The sequence below is a fragment of the Bison bison genome, unplaced genomic scaffold (assembly GCF_000754665.1).
Source record: "Bison bison bison isolate TAMUID 2011002044 unplaced genomic scaffold, Bison_UMD1.0 scf7180017863877, whole genome shotgun sequence".
Lineage (NCBI taxonomy): Eukaryota > Metazoa > Chordata > Mammalia > Artiodactyla > Bovidae > Bison > Bison bison.
In genome coordinates, this window is record NW_011494449.1 from 116419 (window position 1) to 121225 (window position 4807).

The 4807-nt window shown below is 42.7% G+C and overlaps 1 protein-coding gene across 4 annotated transcripts in view; it reads right to left on the reverse strand.

Annotated features, from left to right (window-relative positions):
* TMEM100 (transmembrane protein 100) overlaps positions 1-2935 on the reverse strand; it is a 6005-nt gene extending 3070 nt beyond the window's left edge. For 2 of the 4 annotated variants that reach the window (XM_010833722.1, XM_010833719.1), the window contains exons 1-2: positions 2851-2935; positions 2195-2291 (exon numbers count right to left, since the gene is read on the reverse strand). The gene's annotated coding sequence lies outside the window, so the exon portion shown is untranslated. The other 2 variants (XM_010833721.1, XM_010833720.1) reach the window with 2 other exon arrangements.
* Positions 2936-4807: the final 1872 nt, after the last annotated feature.

Below are 4807 nucleotides of genomic sequence, written 5' to 3' on the forward strand. Positions count from 1 at the left end.
TCCCTTCCATTTTTTTTTTTTTTTTCTTCTTTCTTTTCCTTGCCAGCAGATTCTGAGTTTTGGCTTCCCCCAGCTCTGCTCAGTGACATGATAAGTCAGAATCATTTTAGAGTCCCCAGAGACACAGGAGGCAGCTTTTACTTTTATTTCTCTTGCAGCCTTTACTGAGCGCACTGCTTTGCATTACTCATTTTTTCCCCAGCCAGACTCCAAATCTTCCCCCGCCCAGCAGGCATTTTCACAAGAAAATCCCCGAGTCAGCGTTGCAGACCCAGCTGAGGGGACGGGGCCGAAGGGACAGACACTTTTAGGGCTGCGGGAACAGCTGTGAAGTCATCGGGCAGCTGAATCCAGCCTCTAAGCCAACAAAAATCTATGTTCCTAGGTTTCCTGAGTGTTCTTTCTTCATGTGTGTGTGTGCTGGCCATCTGAAGCGTAATACCTCCCTCCCCCGCTTGTCTCATTGGATGATAATTCATTTAGGAATGAGGGTGGAAGATACAAATGTTTGTGGTTAAGGGTGAAAACCAGTCATTCTGATTTAAACATGATTACTAGGAAGTGAGTAGCCTTGGCAATACTGAAATTGTCATCATCACCATCTCTCATTTATAGAGCACCTCCCATGGGCATGGCACATGCAAGGTGCACGTATTAACACTAATGCTCACAACTTTACAAAGGAGTTTATAAGCAGTTTATAATGAGGCTCAGAAATGTTAAGCAATCTGACAAATGTCATAGAGAGAGAGAGACTCTTGGTTTAACTCTAGTCTTTAACGGGCACACTAATCCTGCAAGGGGCTTGTTAAATGCAGATTCTGATTCAGTAGGTCTGTAGCTTGATCCTGGCTGATGCTAATCAGCTGCTCCTAGACCCACTTTAAGGGAGAAGATATTTGCAATATTCAAATACATATGACTGGATATATCATATTCTCAAACAATAAAGGTAAAGGTCTATTTCCCACCCCCTGTTGCCAAATGGGCTTTAAGCGACACATGAACTATTTAAAATTTGAAAGCCACAGATTGTTTTTTGGAGTGAAAAATGAGATCATACCGGGTGACTCTTATAAGCTCATCCTATACTTCTGTACTCGTGGTGGATTCATGTCAATGTATGGCATAAACCACTACAATATTGTAAAGTAATTAGCCTCCAATTAAAATAAATAAATTTATATTAAAAAAAGTCATCTTCTATTTTTAGTCTGTACAAGTTTTAATAACTTACTTTCAACTGATATAAGTAACACTAAAATATAAGTTAAATCTTGAAGGAGATTTGTTTTCCTTCTTTCTCTTGAGTTAAGTTTCTCTAATTGCTGGTGGAAGGCATGGATGTTCTTAGGCACCTCACCGCTGTTCTACCAGAGCTCACTCTTTCCAGCCTAGCCTAGAAATAAGGCCCTGGTGATTTTGTCATAAAGGGACAGGGGCGAGAAGTATTTCTTCATTGAAAAGAAATAAAGCTGAAAAGCTCCAGAGGCTTTGCTGAGTCAGGGAGCCCAGCCTGTTGAGCTGGGCTGGAGGGCCTCAGCTACTATCCTCAGACTTTAAAGATGTGGTTATAAGGGACACAGCCACCCTCCAGGAGGAGTGCTGTTGCTTGGTATTCGAGATAAGGGGTATTTAGAACCAGAGCATTTAAGCACTGGCCAGCAATGCCCTGGGAGGATGGGGATACTGGGGATTCTTGAGGAGCTCTGTTTGAGAGCAGCTATGTTTCCACTGCAAACTGTGACCTTTGGGGGCAATTCCTCTTTACTTTCTAGCAGGGGCCTCTTCCGCCTCCCCACAGCATAATCCAATGACCCCACTGAAGCCCTGAACATCACCCTATCCTGTTGAAGACCATGCTTTCCCATTGTCAAAGTCAAAGGTACATGATTTGAATTTCTCCCAGAAAGAAGCCAGAGGCAACTGGTAAGCTCTTGGCTGAATTTATAATGAGGGGCAGAGTGTGTCTATGAGCTGGGAGCAGGGTAGGTCTGTCTGTGTTGCTCCTAACACCCAAGCCCTCCTCAGCCTTTTCAGGCTTCAGAATTCTAATTCTTATTCACAGAGCTGCATCTGCCCGCACACACAGATGCATGTCTTCAGATTCTAACAGCTGATGACTTGCACTGATTGATACAGAGAAGTAGAAAGCTTTGGGATAAAGCAGAAATTGTATTTCAAGAATAGATACCTGGGGCTTCCCTGGATGTCCAATGGTCAAGACTTCCCCCTTTCAATGCAGTGGGTACAGGTTCGATCCCTGGTTGGGGAGCCAAGATCCTACATGCCTGGAGGCCAAAAAAAAAAAACACAAAAAACACATGAAATAAAAGCAATATTTTAAGAAATTCAATAAAGACTTTAAAATGACCCATATCAAAAACAATCTAGAAAAAAAGATGAAATGACTTTAAAAAAAATGAAGAATAGATACCTATCATTACACTCAAGTACACCTACAGTTTTAAATGACTTTTAAGTCTTCAAATCAAAATTCAAAGAGAATTACTAGTGATCAAAAGTCTTTGAATGACTTTTTCTCCCTCCTTTCTGTGCCTGTTAGAAATTAAACCCTCCTGAGAGTGCCTTAAGAAACACCTGCCCCCGATGCAAAATCTCATCTATAAAGCAACTAGCCTTTTTCTTCTGCAAGCCTTTGCTCAGAAGGGAGAGGAAATCTTTCTGGTTCTTTTTAAACACAAGGCTCCAGGAGATTCCTTTAAGCTTTGAAAGCTTTTCAGAAAGCTTCCAATTCATGAATTAAATCTACATCCTCCTACCCCACCTCACCCCTCCAAAGACTTCCACATTTCTCTTCCAGATCTTTCAAAAACCAGAGATCCTTACCTTTCCTAGCCAGAATTGGACTGAGACAGCTGCCAGCTCTGGCCTACAGCCACCCAGAGACGGGGATGCAAATCACTACACCAGGGACCGTAGGCAAAGTACTCAGCGAGGCTTAAACACAATCAAGGGACCGGAGAAAAACTGATGAGAGGAAATTCCTTAAGTGCTGCTGTATTTTCTTCTCTGTTTCCCTCTACGAAAATGGAATCCATATAATTTTTTTTTTTAAAAAGGGATCCAAGTTTGGACAGGGTGTCCTCCTTTGTTTTTCTTTCTTTGTGTCCTCATTCAGGCTTTCATTTTCAAGATTTTCCTTATTCAAAGCCCCTATTCTGAGACTATTCTTCTGTAGGACTATGAACCTGAAGAAAAGAATTTTGCAATTCTTGTCCTACCCCTCTGGAAGGGTCTGGGGTTGGGGAAGTATGTAAGGTGGGCAGTGAGAAGGTAAACTTATTATTTTTTTTTTTCTCACCATGACAAGCAAGTGATAAGGGAAGTAAAGGAAGAAGAGATCAGCTGATGGTGAAATGGTCTTTGGTGCCCTGTGGGGACTCTATCCCTAAAGCCAGAGGAGAGGTCTTCTCATGCTGTTCATGAGAGGGTGGGAAGGCACCGTGGAAATGGAGGTGCACAGGAAAATCACATCTCTAGGCAACTGAGCTAACATTCTACCAAAGACATCATAAAAAGCAGAATTAAGGAACACTGCTATTTTAAAGAAAACTTCCCCAAATTAGGGGCAAAAATCTCAGTGTACTTAGAAACAAGCCAGAAACAAAGTTATTTAGATAAGGGGGATATAGAAGTGGAAGAGGAAAATGGAGCGTACCATGACCAAGAGGAGATTTTGCTTGTTTACCTTTAGTAGAAGCCAAAGGTTCAGTTTCTCAATTGGAAAGGGTAACGTGTTGATTTTGCCATTGGATAGATGCTGTTGAAGACCTGGAAATTCCTCCTTTGGGAAAGCACAGACTTCATTTTGTGAGGCGCATCCCCATGTGCATTCGATTACTCACATACTTACTTTCAGTTTGCTTTGCTTGGTGGGGTTGAGATGGCTTTTTTTCAGCAGCCCTGAAGATGCCAGTTCTTCCCGGCCCTCTGTCCAATCACCACATCATTTGATCTCTGTCATCACCCAGTCCAATTGGATCCAGTGAGGTTCAGGAAGCTGGCCAGAGTTTCTCCTTTCCAATGCTTCTTTTAAGGGTGTGTCTGCATTTATGCTCTGAAATCATGGACATTTTGGAAAGTGATCTGTGCTTGTGTGTTCAGTTTGGATACCAGGTCATATTATTATTGCTACCCCACCCCCTACCCAAAGCACTTCTATTTGAGGACTAGACAATCAAATAGAGAGATCTGATAGTAACAAGTGAAATGATGGGTATGCCTTCAGTTTGGTTCGGTTCAGTTCAGTCCCTCAGTCGTGCCTGACTCTTTGTGACCCCATGAACCGCCAGGCTTCCCTGTCCATCACCAACTCCCAGAGTTTACCCAAACTTATGTCCATTGAATTGGTGAGGCCATCCAACCATCTCATCCTCTGTTATCCCCTTCTCCTCCCGCCCTCAATCTTTCCCAGCATCAGGGTCTTTTCCAGTGAGTCAGCTCTTGGCATCAGGTGGCCAAAGTATTGGAGTTTCAGCTTCAACATCAGTCCTTCCAATGAACACCCAGGACTGATCTCCTTTAGGATGGACTGGTTGGATCTCCTTAGATATAAGTATATATTTTACTATAGTAAGGTACCCAAAACTCAGAAAATCCTCCCAGATACAGAAAGAAATACACATGTTTTAGATGCAGACTGTGGTCACCATTCTCTTAGCCATTTTGTTCTGAGTTATGAAAGATTCAGTTCAGTTCAGTTCATTTCAGTCGCTCAGTCATGTCCGACTCTTTGCAACCCCATGAATCGCAGCACTCCAGGCCTCCCTGTCCATCACCTGTC